This window comes from Saccopteryx leptura, chromosome 1 (genome assembly GCF_036850995.1).
Source record: "Saccopteryx leptura isolate mSacLep1 chromosome 1, mSacLep1_pri_phased_curated, whole genome shotgun sequence".
NCBI classification, from domain to species: domain Eukaryota; kingdom Metazoa; phylum Chordata; class Mammalia; order Chiroptera; family Emballonuridae; genus Saccopteryx; species Saccopteryx leptura.
In genome coordinates, this window is record NC_089503.1 from 279,216,130 (window position 1) to 279,233,384 (window position 17,255).

The window sequence follows — 17,255 nt, forward strand, 5'->3', positions numbered from 1 at the left end:
TGTCACTCGATCTTCTTACAGAAATGTAAGTGAAGGTACTTAGATATGGGAGCAGAACAGCCAGTACGCAGAAATATCTTGGAATCCCAGGGCAAAAATATCAGCTGCTACATGAATAACTACCACAGCATAATTAAAAAACTTTTGTTGTTGAAAAAGCAGAACCTCAGCCCCTTCCCAGAGCTACTGAATCAGAATGTGCATTTACAAAAGAACCTCTTTCCTGTGATTGTATGCACACTCAAGTTTGAGAGACACTGTCCTATTGCACGTTCCATTTATTCATTGAGTTAATAAATATTGATGAAGGACCCACCCTGTGACAGGGAATGCTCTAGGGACTAGAGATACAGCAGCTGAGCAAAACCAAGTTCCTGCTCTCACGCTGCTTAGAGCCTGTGGAGGAAAAGAGACTAAGCAAGAGAACCAGAAAATATGCAATTAGCAATAATAAATACTGTGGAGAAAATTAATATGGCAATGAAAGAAAGAAAAATGGTCACATTTGAGTTGAATTCTAAAATATAAAAGATAAGCAAGGAGAGTGATGGGGAGGTACTTAAGACCCGAGAAACAGCCTGTGCAAATTCAAGTGAATGAGCAGTTGTGTAAAGATGGTGCTGGAGAGGTAAGCAGGCAATTGAAGCCACAGAGCTCAGACACTGTATTAAGGACCTTGGTTTTATTTGCAGGGTAAATAAAAAATATCAAGTGGGTCTAAGCCAGGTGTGACATGCTCTGTTTTGGCACTTGTAAAAGATCAGCCAATTGCTATGTGTGGAATGAATGGGTCAGAGGATGCAAACATAAAAAACAAGAAAGCTATTAGAAAACTAGGTAGTGTTGCAGATAAGACTTAATGAAGCCTGAGGCCAGGGTAGAGCAGAGGTGTCAGAGAAATAAATGAGTTCAAATCATATTTAGTATCATAACCGATGTCAGTGAATTAGGTATGGAAAAAAATGAAAGGGAAGAAAATATAAAAATGAGTGCCAGGTTAGGATATAATTCATATGATTTAATGGGGTTCTTTCCATCAGATAAAAATGTAGACTTTTTTCTATATATTTAAAAAATAATTTCTACTTTTACAAAATACATATGTGTTCACTATTTTTAAAAATCAAATGGTCTTTAACATCGAAGTCTGTAAGTTTAGAAGGTGGTGACCACACAATGCAATATACAGATCATGTATCATAAGACTGTACATTTGAAACTTAATATGATCTTATTAGCCAATTTCACCCATTAAATTTAAAAAAATCAAATGGGATTACTCAGCTAGTACTAAAAACAGTAGTCCTCTATCTTCTTTCTGTCTATCCCTGAATTTTGTTCTCTGCAGGCCATTAGTTTTAACTATGCTAGCAGTTTCTCCATAGTTCAAAAAAAATTACTTCTCTTGACACTCTTTGTGTGTGTGTGAGAGAGAATGACAGAGAGAGACAGAGAGAGGGACAGATAGGGACAGACAGACAGGAAGGGAGAGAGATGAGAATCATTAATTTTTCATTGCAGCACCTTGTTCAGTGACTGCTTTCTCATATGTGCCTTGACTGGGAAGCTATAGCAGAGCAAGTGACCCCTTGCTCAAGCCAGCAACCTTAGGTTCAAGCTGGTGAGCTGTGCTCAAACCCGTGAACCCTGTGCTCAAGCTGGCGACCTCGGGGTTTTGAACCTGGGTCCTCTGTGTCCCAGTTTGACGCTCTTTTCACTGTGCCACCACCTTGTCAGGCTCTGGACACTCTTGATGTATGAATTTTAAATGCTGATATCCTAATATGGAAGAAGAAGATTGACCCTTACTTTTCTTCTCTGCCCTCTTAAAACATCTTAAAAAAACATTTGGATTACATCAATATAAGGTGTGTACTTTTTTGTATGTACATTTTTAACTTTTTACTATGGAAACTTTTATGTGTAGATAAAATTTCAGCAATTATCAACACATGGCATATCATATTTCTTTTATATTCTTACTTTCCTCAAACTTTGTTTAAAAGAAGTCCTAGACAACATATAATTTTATATGTAATTTTTTTAGTGTTTACAGATAAACACTTTATATAACAGGCCACATACCATTATTATAACTAAAATAAAATTTACACTAATTTCTTAATATCATTAAATGATCCATTCAGTGTCCACATTTTTCAATCGTCTAGAAAAACATTTTAATGGTTTGTTGGAATCAGGATCTAAATAAGATTGCATTAGTTGCTCTGTCTGTTATGACTCTTTTACTCTGTAACTTTCCCTCCTTTCTTTTCCTTACCATCAATCTATTAAAGAAATGTGGTCATTTATTCTGTACAATTACCTGCATTCTGCATTTTGCTGATGCAATACATGTGGTATCATTTCATGTGCTCCTTTCTCACTTGTATTTCTTCTATACTGGTAGTTTTGTCTATAAGCTGTTTATCCAATTCTTTGTTTTGGTAAGAATGGTTCATAAGCGATGATATTTATTCCCTGTATATCATATCAGAGGGTCTTTAATATCTAGTTGAATCTCTTTTCTGATGTTAAAGTAAACTGTGAGGTCAGATGTTGTGAGTTACATCACTCATTCTGAGCTCCCCATTAGCCCTTCACTTCTTGGTTTTAGCAACCAACGGTGATTATTCCTTGCCTGCATTTCATTTAGCTCTTTTTCTGGAGATTTCTCCTGCCTTTAATTTGGGGTATATTTCTTTGTCTTTCCATTTTGGTTGCCTCTTTGTGTTTGTTTCTATGTATTTGATAGATCTGCTGTCTCCCAGTCTTGGTAAAATGGTCTTATGAAGTAGGTCTCCTATGAGGCCTAGTGACGCAGTCTCCTTGATTACCTGAGTTGAGGCTCCAGGAATGTGCTTTTTATGGGATATGTTAGTCCTCCCATTGTAATGGAATCTTGATTGCTATTTCCCTGTTGCTGCACGGGGCCAACCCTGAGGCTGGCTGACTGTGAGGAGTGACCTGACCACAGTATATAAGCTGCTATGTAGGTGCCGACCACGTGAAGCAGACTTTGCCTCAGCACGGTCTGGTCCTTGCCAAGTCTCCCTTTGGATATGCCACTTGTGAAGCTAATTGGATCCTGCTCTGATGTTGTCTAAAGCTGGTCACTAAATGTGTCTGTTCTGGGTCCTCTTGGGAAGGACTTTGGTGCAGGTCAATATCAGACACCACCTATGACTGGCCCTGGGCAACTTGTTTGGAGCTACAAAGAGACCCAAAGTTTGTGGCTTCCTCTTCTGGGCCTTGGTTTGTGTGGGAAGGACCAAGTTACATGCCATGGCTAACTTCCACCAGCATCAAGCCTGGCGGCAGGTCAACAAAAGGCTCAAGTGACACCAAGATCCACCTTTGCCTGCCTCTACTTGCTGACTGCCTATTAGGCTCATGTCCCTGAAAGAGCCTCTGGTGATACACGAATTGCATGAGGTAGGCTCTCAGTGAGTCACCAGGTAAGGGCAAGTCATGTTAAACAGATTGGTACAGGTTCAAACTCATAGCTAGTGCTGGGTCTGAGGCCTCTCAGAAAAAGCCCCAGCTTCCCCTTGCTGGTTGCCTGAAGACCTTTGGGTGGGGCAGATCCCAGGGAGTCATCAAGGTGAGGCCAGCAGAGTTTATCATGCTGGAACAGACCAAGACTTGGTTGTGTGAAGAGAAGGCTCTGCACTGGTTGGGCATACAAGGGGAAAATGCCTTCATTCTGAAGCCACGCAGCTTAGTCTGTCCCATATTCTGCTAGATGGCTGAGCTCAGTAGGGCAAGGCTGCTGGAATCAGGAGGGTGGAGCTAGTCTATCTCCTGTGACGGGAGGGTACCAGTCAGTCTTGGGAGAAGGTGGAAGGGTGGCTCTTTACTCCAGAGGCACACAACTCTGTCTATCTCAGATCTGCCCAGATTTCCTGGGAAGCCTGTGCTAAGCAGGGCAGGGACACCAGGATTTGGGATAGTGGCGCTTTTAGGATCCCAGAGGATGGAGCTAGTGGAACTCCTGTGAGGGGAAGGCACTAGTCAGGATCACAAGAAGGTGGGGGAGTAACTCCCACCCCAAATCCTCACAATGCAGTCACTGATATCCCCTGAGTTAGACTGAACGACTACATCCTGGCCCAGGCTGCTGACTCCTCAACAGGGTGCAAGCTCTGCAGGATGGAGCAACTGTGCATCCTGAGTGTGGGGCTATTGTATTCCTCCAGGCTGAAGTTGTAAGCAGGGAAGTGCCCCACCTAAGAAAGATGGTGTCCTCAGTGTAGGAGAGGGACTCAGCACAGGGATCCTGGTGGCTGTCCTTTCAGCTCTTTCCCTGGAGCCACAAACCCCAATATCTCTTTTATACAAGTCTAGACTGATCGGTTCTACCTCCACTGGAGCCTAGGGTGAGTAGCTACAAGGGAGATTTTGTGCATTGGCCCTTTAAGAGGATGCCTGTGTCTCTAGCAGACTTCCATCTCTCCCTGGTGGACAGAATCCCTGCAGATTTTTAGGCCAGAAGTTATATAGGTGGCCTCTTCCCAGCTCTGGTGTTCTGGACTGGGGAGCCTGGTGTGGGGTTGAGACCCCATTCTCATGGGGTATCTTTGCAGCTGCCACCATGGGAGCAGCACAGGCCTATTTTGCACCTCTGCCCTTCCTACCAGTCTTGTTGTGGTTTCTCCTGTAGACCCTTGGTTATAAGACTTCCGTTCAGCTAGTCTTTAGTCAGTTATTCAGGTTGATTGTTCTATATTTTAGTTGTAATTCCAGTTTGGTGATGGAAGAAGGTGAGTGTACCTTCCACCTAATCCACTGTCGTCTTGAATCCTCAAGTATGTGATTTTTATTCAGATTTGTAAAGGCATTACTTCTTTGTATTCTAACTACTAGTCTGGCTACAAAGAGAAGCAATTCCCAAAATTATGTATGTGACTTAAAAAAAAAAAACTTTCTTCAGAAGCCCGAATGATGTTCTTTTGAGTGCTGGTATATAAAATTCCATGCTAATGTGTTTGGTGTGGAGTCTTTCCCACTTATTGAGCTGGAAACTCAATGTGCCTTTTAATGTGTAAATTGTGATCTTCAGTGCTGGAAAATATTTGTAAATTATTTCTTGCTAATTTTTACCCCTCCATTTTCTCAGCTTTCCTTCCCAAAGGGTTTTTGAGAATTACATTTATTAGACTAATCTTATATTTATTAATTTTTTTGATGATTTTATATCTCTTTAACTTTTTTTTAGCCTCTTGGAAATATCCTAAGTTTAATTTACTAATTTTTCTATAAAAATTAGTTTTGACAACCACATATTTTTAATTTTCAAGATCTCTTGCTTTCTGGTGTCCTTTTAATAGTATTTTTTTTTATTGATGTAGTATCCCCCCTTATCTCAGTATAGTATTTGTAGCTTTCTCTCTTTGTTTTTTTCTCTTTAAAATTCTCTCCCCTTCGTGGTCTCTGTTTCCTTCAGAACTCTTTTCTCCTCTGCTATACATTGATGACTCTCTATATTGGTTTGTTTGGATTCCTTCCTTTTTATTTTTTGTGTATCTATTACAGGTTTTTGGTTTGTGGTTATCATGAGATTCATATATACTGAACTGTGCTTATAGCAGTCTATTTTAAGTTGACGGTCACTTAAGAATGAATGCATTTCAAAAGCATTTCACATTTTCCCACCCCCCACATTTACGTTTCTGTCATCATAGTTTAACATTTGCATGTATCCCTTAATTTATTATTGTAGTTACTCATGATCTTACTACTTTTGCCTTTTAATCTTCATAATATCTTTATAATTGGTGACCCATTACTTTTACTAAGTGTTTGACTTTATCAGTGGGATTTATTTCCTTTTCTATATTCCTTATTTTTAGTTGTGGCCTTTTCTTTTCCTCTTAAAGAAGTCCGTTTAGCACTTTTGCAATGCTGGTTTATTGATGATGAACTCCTTTAGCTTTGCTTGTCTGGAAAACACTTTTATCTTTCCTTCAATTCTGAATGATAATCTTACTTGGTAAAGTGTTCTTGATTGTAGATTTTTCCTTTTATCATTTTGAATATATTGTGCCATTACCATTTGGCTTTGAGATGTTTTGTTGAAAAATCAGCTGATTGTCTTATGGAGATTCCCTTGAATATAACTATCTGCTTTTCATTTGCTCCTTTAAGAGTCTTCCTTTATTTTTAACTTTTGCCACTTTAATTATAGTGTGTCTTGGTGTGAATATATTTGAGTTCATCTTGTTTGGTTCTCTGTGCTTCCTGGACTTGAATGTCTAGTTTTTTTGCCAGGTAGGGGAACTTTACAGTAATTGTTTCTTCAAATATGTTTTCTAATCCATTCTCTCTCTCTCCTCCTTCTGGGATGCTTATAGTGAAAATGTTGGTACACTTGATGTTGTCCTAGTCTTTAAAAAAAAAAATTTTTTTTTTTTTTTTGCTGTTCTGATTGGATGATTTTTCACTACCTTGTCATTAGATTGCTGATTTGTTCTGCTTCATCTAATCTGCTGTTGATTTGCTCTCATGTAGTTTTTATTTTAGTTATTGTATTTTTTAGTTCTGTTTGGTTCTTTTTAATATTTTCTGTCTCTGTTGAAATTCTCACCGAGTTCATCTATTCTTCTTCTAGTTCATTAAGCATTTCAATGACTATTGTTTTTCAGTCTTTATTGGGTAGAATGCTTGCCTCCATTTTGTTTAGGTCTTTTTCTGAAGCTTTGTCTTCTTTCATTTGGAATGTGTTACTTTGTCTCCTCATATTGGAGATCTCTTTGTGTTCATTTCCATGTATTAAGTGAATTTGATACATCTCCCACTCATGACATAGTGGTCTTATTTAAAAGGTGTCCTGTGAGGCCCAATGGTACAATCTCTTCTGGCTACCAGAGGCAGGTGCTCTAAAAGTGTTGCCTCTGTGAATTGTCTGTGCCCTTTTATTGTAGTTGGTTGGTGAGCAGAGGTGAATTAAGGTGGGTTAAGGTCCTAGGCACAGAAGAAAATATTGGGCCTCTTAAAAAAAAAGAGATAGAAAAAATAAAAATACATGTTAACCATATTTTTAAAGAAATAATAATATAATGTACTATTGATGTTAAAATTGCACTTATGAAAACAAAGTTGGTGTCATTAGAAAAAAAAGTATAAAGTTGGGGTTTTGCAGGGCCCTTCAGAAGTTGGGGCCCAGGGCATGTGCTTGGTGTGTCCATGTTAAATCCACTCTGTTGGTGAGGTTGACCCTTAGGATGACTGACTGTGAGGATTAAGCATGACAACAACATGATCTGTTGTATGGATCTGGCCCAACAGAGTGGAACTCACTTTCGTAGAGCTTTGGTGGTGGCCAAGGCTGCCCTTCAGTCAGGTCAGTTGTGGAGCTGCTTGGTTGCAGCTTTAGTGCAGTCCAAAGTTGGCACTTGGTGTGTGGACTTTGAAACCTCTTGGAGGGGTTCTGGTGTGGCCTGATGCTGGTGTTGCTCATGCTTGGCTTGGAACTTCTTAGTAGGAGTCTGAAAAAACCTGCAGCCAGCACCACTTGTTTTAGGCTGTGGCCACTTGCTGGGAACTATAGTAATAGCTAAGGCCAATGTCATTTGTATCATGCTTGAGACTACTTGGTAGGAATTACAATGAGAGCTGACACTTGTGTAATTTGTACCAGGCTTGGGGCTACTTTGTTGGAACAATAATGTAATCTAAGGCTGGATATTGCTTGAGCCAAGCATAAGGGGACTTGGAAAAGGCTGTAATATGAGCTGAGGCTGGACACCAGTTGTGCTGAACTTGATGGTATGTTAGAGAGACTGCAGTGAACATGATGGCTAGCTGCCATTTGTGTGGAGCTTGAAGGCATTTGGGAGAGACTGTGCTATGTGCTGAGGCCAACAGTTACTTGAAGGGGTTTGAGAGAAACTGTGCTTCAAGCTGAGGCTGGGCTGCTGCTTATGTGGATAATCTGGAACCTGTGGGAAAGGCTTTGGAGAGACTAGTGTGTTGGGCAGGGAGGAGTCTGAGAGAAATACTAGGGTGGGGCAAACAGTGTCACTGGGTAGTAGAGAGGAGCAGATTTTGTGTTTGTCTGTGCAGGGCCAGCTAGGTAGAAGGAGAGCTCACACAAGGACACAAAGGTACAGTAGTGTCTGCCAGTGCTTTAATCTCCTCAGAGAGTTCCCACTGATCTCTGGCCCCTCTAATCCTCACCTTAAAGTTAGTCAATTTAATTTCTCCCTGTATGGCCCAGGTATTTCTTGAACTGTTGCCTCTGCATTCGATCTTGGTGAGAGTGAATGTGAGCTGCATTTCTGTCTTCTACTTCCCTTCAACTCTCTTGAATGTAATCCTCTCTGGTTTACAATTCCAGTTGTTATGAGGACTCCTCTTCTCGGTGCAGGTACCCTGGGCTGGGGAGCCTGATGTGGGGTTTAAAACTCTTCAAGGGGAAGCTCTATAGCTGAGATATGCCTACCAATTATTAATTACGACTTCATGGGTCTGACTGTACCAAATCTCCACCCCTCATTCCCTTCTTGACCTGTCTTATTTTTTATATCCTTAATTACAGGAATTCAATTAGTTTTCAGCAGAGATTGTTCTGTATTAAATTGTAATTTTGATGCATTCACAAGAAGAGGTAAGTTAAGATTTTATCTACTCCACCATCTTTACTCTGCCTTCTCTATATTTCTTATTGGAGTTTTCTTTAAGTATCTGATGATCCTCACAGTTTATTTTTTATGTTGATGTTTTACAATTTTATTTAGGTGCTATTGAAGTAAAATAAACTGTGGATGTTTAAAGTGTACAATTTGATGGGTTTTCACATATGTGTACAACCGTGAAACAATCACCACAATCAAGAAAATAGACGTTTTCATTTTCCAAAAAATTTTCTCAGGCTTATCTGTAGTCTGTCTCTCTTTACCTTTCTCTTCATTTTTCTCTTCTCCCTCACCAGGCAATTATTAATGTGTACTTTTTTTCAATAGATTTGTTTTCATTTTAAAGAATTTTATATAAAAGTAATAGTACAGCATGCAATCTTTCTTGCTTGGTTCTTTTTTCATTAAGCATAACAATTTTGAGATTTATCTATATTCTATATCAATACTCATTTATTTTTTTTCTTGTTGAGTAGCATTCAGTTGTGTGAATATACCACAAGGTGTTTAGCCAGTCACCTATTAATGGACTTTTGGGTTATTTCTAGTTATTTTTCCCTACACAATTATTATTGTCTATCAAGTTTGAGGCCATTTTGATAAAACTGCTATAGATATTTATGTGTAAGTCTTTGTGTTGACATAAGGTTTTCTTTTGTCTTGCTTACATATGTGGGAATGAGCTAGAATGCTTTTACCAGCAGTGAGATGCTGCAAAGCCAACTGGAGGCTATGTGCGTACATACGGCTTGCCATTGATGTGTTAGACAGGAACCAGACCACTGACTTAAGAGACTCCCAATTAGAGTTTTCCTTCCTCTGAGGACTTCCAGTTTTTTAAAAAATTATTTAATAGCTTTCTTAAGAAATAAATGTTCCTGATTGACAGTAAATCAACTTAAAAAGGGAAGTTTAGAATTTAACTAATTTTTCCCCTCACTTTATCTGTGTATCTTTTAAGTTGAACTTGAGTGCTGCCTAATTCATGCAACATTATCTGATTCCCTCAGTCAAAAGTGATCTTTGTCTCCCTTGATAATAGTAACTAATTTTTTTAGTACCTTCTATCCAAGCATGATGCTAAAGTCACTGCACATATTAATTCATTTGATTGTCACAACAATCCTCTGAGGTAGGTATTCTGATTGAGCAGATTTTATTGATAAGGAAACTGAAGCTAGAAAATTTTCCCAAAATGCCACATAGCTAAGAAGTTGTGGATCAGGATTGGAGTAAAGATAGTTTGGCTCCAGAACCTCCACTCTTCTCCTTTAGTCTATGCTTAAGCATGGCCTAACTTTGAATTATAGTTACTATTGTAGATATCTCAGTTATCAGATATCTTCTAAAGCTACCATCCTCCAAGAATCTAGAAGGCTTTTCTGTATATATTAGGTATATAATAAATGTTTGTTAAACAAGTCTGATACAGAAAAGAAGGATGGAGAGAAGTATGCAATCAAAGAAAGGAGAAACAAATATTTTTCTTTAATAAATAAAAGTGCTAACATTGAGACCACAAGATGGCAAATTGGACTAGGGTGGTGGCAAAGGAGATAAAAAAAAAAAACTAGATTGATTCAAGGACTACTTAGGAGCAAGAACAGACAGGATGAAATAAACAAGATGTAAAGTCAGTAGCCTCGGCCAACCATCACAGCCACCTGGCCAGTGCAGGTTCGAATTTGATTCGGACAGATGGTAATGAAACAACGGAGCCAAGAACTGGTGGGCCATCAGCTTTAATCTTAGCTAGCACTCGGCAAGCAAGCAATACACACAGTGGGAAAACACTTCCCTTTCCATTCAGGGCTCCCAAAGCCACTGACTTATTCGAGTTTCCTAGAATCAAAGGTTTCTTCCTCACCAGCCTTATTTACCTCTGTTCCCCATCTCCTTCTCTCTGCATGAACTCTGCACAAACTGGCTTCTCCTTCAGCACTCTACCATCTTGGCTGCTTCTCCTCTCCTCCACGTGGCCTTTCTCTGCTCTTACTACAGTGTAGAAATCAAAACCTTTAATCCAATATGCAAAGAAGGAAGTCTCTGATACGAATTCACTTATCTGACACACAAATGGGATTCCTCATGAGAGTGTACCACCCCATACACATCATGCAACAGTCAAGGGTGTGTGGAAAAGCTTATTCTTAAAACTAAGCCTTAGGCTATAAGGACCCTGCCTACTTACAGCCTGTCCTCCACACCCAATGAAAACTATAAGTGAGCAAACATATATACCTGAATCATATTTGCAAACTTATTTGACCAACACAAGCGTGCTCATAAAACTTTTAAACAACTTTCTCCACCCTGGATGTCAGATCTCTAAACTAAAGGATGTGTCTGGTATTTTAATCCACCTCATTTGCATTAGTCTGAGTGATAAAATAAGACACAGAGACAGCTCTCTAGTAACAAATATAAGAGATGTGGCATAGCCCATTTGTTTTTTTTAATTGAATTTATCGGGTGACACTGGTTAACAAAATTACACAGGTTTCAGGTGCCCAATTCTACAACACATCTTTGTACACCATATTGTATGTCCCCCTCCCAAGTCAAGTCATTCATTGCTCATCACCATTTATACTCCCTACACTCCTCTACCTCCCTTCACCCCCCCCCCCCCACCTCATCAATCACCACACTGAGATTTCATTGTATTTTCTGATTTTCGGCTCTGTCAGAGGAAAAATCAAACCAGCCAAGATTTAGATGTAGACAAAATGGGCACATAGAAATTAGTTTGTATCATGTCTCAATTGGCCATGATTTTATGAACCTCAAGTAAAGATAGTTTTCTTTTGACCAGAGGAAATGTGATGAACAATTTTTTTTGAGAAAACTTCTGTTTATTACCATCTGACATATTCACATTGGTTGGATTTTGTTATACTTAAGAAAGAAAAGAGCTAATAATGCTTCTTTATATATTGTTCAAGCATGTAGTTTTTATATAATTTCATATTCATATTTTCTATTGTTAATAGCATAATGAAGCAATTCTATGACAGCTAATTTAATTTTTTCATCCTGAACTCCAAGAGAATGTGCAATTCTTACTGATCTGTAGGAATATCTTGAACTTAGCATATTTGTTTAGCAATGCTTAATTTAAAATGATATTTAGTTATTCAGTTACTTAATTTATAGAAAGGATATTATAGTTCATTGATTCAATGGGCATTTATAAATTATTTATTAACAGGAAAACACTTTTCAAGGTGCTTTAGAACTTTTTCTAAGGCACACATAGAAAATAACTATTTGTGTTTAATAGATACCTAGTATCCAGACTGTACAGCCTATAGCTGGCACACAGTTAAACCATAGAGCTATAAATGGGAAAATACTTGTTTTAATGTCATTGAGGTTTTCGAGGTTGTTATGCAGCATCATTGCACCAAAATCTGATAAATTTAAAAATTGGTTCTAGAAATAAGGTTATTTAACAAAAACATGAAATATATATCTATATATCTATACACACACACACACACACACATATCACTGGTTTTGGAATCATATGACAAGAAGCTATAATATGACATGAAAAAATGGTGACCAATGTTATGTGGTGGTAAATTATTTGGTCAGCCTTTCTGTAAAAACCGAAGAAAAAAATACCCAGTAAACTGTGGCATTCTCATGGCTTTGAGGCAGAAGTGTTGATATCATGAGCTGGTTGTTGCTAACTGCAGTTGCTAAGGAACTACAACAAAAGAGATGTGCTCAGAAAATGGCTTATTTCCAAGCAGAACTGGAAGGCATAGAGATACCAGAAAGCTACAGTTACAAAATAAAATTGTTTGTCATCACATTAAAGGTGTTTGGCCACTAAGTCACATCTTTAGAGCAAAAACTATATTGAAGAACTGTTCTTTAGTGACAACGGCAGAACAAAGACATGATCTTTATAAAGTCTTCTGAAAGGATGAAAATCATGCCTAGTGGAGTCTTCCATTTAGACAGAATGGTGATTAAGATCACAGTCCCACAGAAGTGTGGTAAACTGAAATATCGAAAAAGATTGAAATGGAGACGTAATATTATCTGACCTGATTTTAGAGAAATATCCTAAAGCCATTAGCTCTTATCTCTAATGGTTCTATTGGTAGACTGCGCTTAAATGTAAAAAAAGTATGTGCTTGTCTCTTACGAGGTTGCAATCACGTAACAGTTGGGACCCATTCAGTACCTTTAAGGCCTACCTGGCTTATTTTTTCAGGGATGAGAAGCATATATTCTACAAGAGTCTCTAGGTGTGATGGTAATTGAGACCATTCCTGCCTCCACCCCTTGATTCACAGACCATTTTTCTTACTTATTGTGACAGAACTATATAAATTAATGGTTATTAAAATATACTGCGTTCTGGAGATTTGTGCCTCATATTTGCAGTGTGTCACCTCCAAATTGGCTCTTCACCTGTGCCTTCAAAATGTTATTTCACTGCTCTATCAGGTTGGTAGCTTCTAGATAATCCAATATTTGATAGAAGCAGTGGATCCCATGGTATTGTGTCCATTATTGAACCTCTTTTATCACAAAGTAGGTCTGTTGGTCCAATGTAATGTTTTTTTGCAGGATCCTATGTTGATAGATTAAATATTCCATAAACACTTGGATTATGGTCCAAATTGAAGGTCTGTGAGCAGGAAAGAAATTTCCACAGGTACAAAGTATGTACCAGTTCCAGTATACAGATGAATCAATACTCTTTTCAGGATGGAAGGGTTTCAATGTGATCAATTTGCCACCAAGAGACTAATTGGTTTTCTCAAGTGTTCCATAATAAAGGCTTAAAGTTTGTCTGTTTCTGGCAAATTGGATATTCATTAGTGACCAATATTAAGTATCAGAAATTTGGGGAAACAATACATTTGAATCTTTTTTGCTTAGCCTGGGCAAATTTCAACCCTGTGTGTCAACAATTTAAACCTGGACATTGCTTTTCTTACTATGCTTTTATTTGTTAGTTTCACTTTCAGGCTTAGATCAACAACCTCATATCTAGCTGTTCTAGAGCTTTGTCACCTCAAAAAAACTACTTCTCATCTGATATCTTACACCAGGAAATGCATCTGAACATTTTTCTTTAACAGTGATGTGTTATTTGTATAACTTTCTAACCTTATCAATTAATCAAGTTTTCATTTGTATTATATTACTCACAACATGACAGTCCTTGTGGTTTCAGTCTGTCACTTCCTTCATTCTTCCTTCGCTTGTGAATTCAAACTCAAATTAATGGTCTAATATTTCAATTCTGTACTTACTGGCCTCTTAGAGTCCTTTACTCCCTTAACTGATTGCTGAATCAAAAGTGCTAATTCTAAATTCTAGGTAAACACATATATTTATTTATCTCCCTTCTTTTCTCTTTTTATTGAATGTTTTTGACATAAATTACATAAAGATATTGATGACTTTCTGTATAAATTCATATTATGCATTCTGATTCAGTTTAGTAATCAATGATATTCACAAATCTTTTTACTAATTCCATTTAACTTTCTGTTTTAATATCCCCTGAGACTATTTTTAATTTTTTTCATTCTACTGGAGTCTTCAAGCATGTCCCTGACCAATTTGTTTTCTGCTGACAAATGTGCCTTTTCCAGTGATAATATGATAGTCATTTCACCCATATTCTCTTAACTTTCTCTTACCCCCAAATTTCTTCAGATTTCTATCAACTTTGTTCTGTCTAACATAACTCACATCCTTCCTCACACAAAGGATACCCACATGAATGTATAAAGACTTGTACAAATGTGTTTGGCTAACCTCACTAATAATGAGAAAGTGAATCATCACTGCTGTCACTGGGGAGGGCGTTTAACAGTGGTGGGGAGAATTATAACGGATTCCTTATTTTTGCTGAGTGGAGGAAGAATGTTAGTCATGGTCCCAATCTAGAAGCTAACCTTCTAGCAAAAAACAAATAAGAAAATGCTAAAAATTATAAGGCAAACAAATATTATATAAACAAAAACAAAACGACCACAATAACAAAAACCAAGTACAATAAAGACTTTTTCATTGCTTCAGCTTAGTAGAGAACACAGAGGCAATTGACTAGTATGGTGGTTACCGGAAAGAAGAAGTAGGGAGTAGTAAAGAGTAAATGGGGTCAAATATATGATGACAGAAGGTGATTTGACTTTGGGTGGTAGACACACAATGTAATACAGATCATGTATCATAGAAATGTATGCTTAAAACTAACATAATCTTGTTAACCAATGTCACCTCAATAAATTTAATAAAAAAGGAAAGTTAACTTTACTTGAAATTAGTGAACTAAGAAAGGGCATGAATTCATTGAGAAATGCATCCAAAAATATCATGACATTATAGTAGAGTCAACTACATTGAGGAAAATGAAACCTTCTTAAAATAAGAACCCATGATAAGAAATTATCTGAAGTTGATAATAGAGAGGAAAAGTGTTTTCTACAAGAAAAAAATAATAGATTATTTTAGTACTAGTCAGTGTTGGTCATAGTAGGAGACAGTATTGGATTAAAATTGGGAATGTTAGTATAAATCCATGTTTGATGTCTACACATTTACTCTTCTATTTCATTATTTATCTATATTTGTAAATACAGATATATATTTCTTGGAGATAAATATATCTTTATCTCTATTTATTTACCACTAAAGAAAACAAGGTTTTCTTGATAAATTTGAGAGTCATGTCAGGGAAAGTGGAAAATTATCCTAGAAAATATTTAGGATACATAAAGTAAGAAAGTGCCCAAATAATGATGAAAACATATCAAATGATTCAAAAACCATCTTTAAGGGGCTTCTACTAGGACATATGAGAAAGATATAGTTGCCAACTTGAAGGGGCTTCTATTGGAAAATTTGAGCATGAATATAAATAATGAAGGCAATAAGTTAAAACCTATTGAATGAAATAAAATCATTTCAGTATGAGTCCATACTGAAATAAATGACTTAATAAATATTGAGAGAGAAATGGAAGCTATTATATTAGAATACCAAACCAATAAATATAACAGAAATAATGGAATCAGAAAATAATCCATAACTAATAAAGATGAAATCGGATGAGCAACAAGATATTTATATTGTCCCAAAGTATTTTCACAGAAATTACATACTAGTTACAAAGGGAAAATAATAACTATACTGAAAAACCCCCCAGCACATTTACTTCAACCATGTGATCAAAGCTAACATTATACATCTTAAGATACCATCGACTGAGGAGGAGGGCATATTATCACTTCAGTGGTATTCCTATCCAAAGTGTGCAACCAAAACCTAATTATGAAGAAACATCAGACAAAATCATACTAAGGGATATATATATATATATATATATATATATATATATATATATATATATATATATATTTTTTTTTTTTTTTTTTTTTTTTTTTTTTTTTTTGTATTTTTCTGAAGCTGGAAACGGGGAGGCAGTCAGACTCCTGAATGCACCCGACCGGGATCCACCCAGCATGGCCACCAGGGGGCGATGCTCTTCCCATCTGGGGCATCGCTCTGTTGCAACCAGAGCAATTCTAGCGCCTGAGGCAGAGGTCATAGAGCTATCCTCAGTGCCTGGGCCAACTTTGCTCCAATGTAGCCTTGGCTGTGGGAAGGGGAGAGAGAGAGACAGAGAGGAAGGAGAGGGGGAGGGGTGGAGAAGCAGATGGGCGCTTCTCCTGTGTGCCCTGGCTGGGAATCGAACCTGGGACTCCTGCACGCCAGGCCGATGCTCTACCACTGAGCCAACTGGCCAGAGCTAAGGGATATTTTACAAAACAAATTATTTATACTCTTAAAAAATTTCAAGGTCATGCCTGACCAGGCGGTGGTGCAGTGGATAGAGCGTCAGACTGGGATGCGGAAGACCCAGGTTCGAGACCCCGAGGTCACCAGCTTGAGCGTGGGCTCATCTGGTTTGAGCAAAGCTCTCCAGCTTAGACCCAAGGTTGCTGGCTTGAGCAAGGGGTTACTCGGTCTGCTGAAGACCCGCGGTCAAGGCACATATGAGAAAGCAATCAATGAACAACTAAAGTGTTGCAACAAAAAAGTAAGGATTGATGCCTCTCATCTCTCTCTGTTCTTATCTGTCTGTTCCTATCTATCCCTCTCTCTGACTCTCTCTCTGTCTCTGTAAAAAAAAATTAAAAAAAATTTCATGGTCAAAATATACCAAAAATAAATAAATAAATAAATAAATAGAAAGAAAGAGCTGAGTAACTCTTCCTAATAAAAATAAACTAAAGAGATATAATAACTAAATGTAATGTATGGTACTGGATTGGATCCTGGGCCATTTAAGTAAAAATGCTATAAGGCATTATTAAAACAATTGATTCAATTTTAATACAGATCAATATAGTAATATTGAGCTAATGTTAAGTTCTCAGATTTTGATGATTATATACTGTTTATACAATAGAATATCTTGCTTTTAAGAAATATACAGAAAAATAATTAGTAATACTTAAAGAACTACAATATCTTTAAATTGTTATTTTATTTTTAAAAATATTTTATTATTTATTTATTTATTTATTTTAGAGAAAGGAGAGAGAATGTGGGGGAGGAGTGGGAAGCATCAACTCA

The 17,255-nt window shown here is 37.4% G+C and overlaps 1 protein-coding gene and 1 pseudogene across 3 annotated transcripts in view; one reads left to right on the forward strand and one right to left on the reverse strand.

The window, feature by feature from the left end:
• The window catches only part of LOC136400706 (uncharacterized), a 51,249-nt pseudogene extending 43,790 nt beyond the window's left edge, over positions 1-7,459 (reverse strand).
• SLCO1A2 (solute carrier organic anion transporter family member 1A2) overlaps positions 1-17,255 on the forward strand; it is a 105,649-nt gene that overhangs the window by 22,761 nt on the left and 65,633 nt on the right. The window contains exons 1-2 of one of the 3 annotated variants that reach the window (XM_066354845.1): positions 8,076-8,105; positions 8,540-8,608. The exons of 1 other annotated variant lie outside the window; for it this stretch is intronic. The gene's annotated coding sequence lies outside the window, so the exon portion shown is untranslated. Of the gene's footprint in view, positions 1-8,075; positions 8,106-8,305; positions 8,369-8,539; positions 8,609-17,255 lie in introns of those variants that run through there. One more of the 3 variants, XM_066354854.1, reaches the window with a different exon arrangement.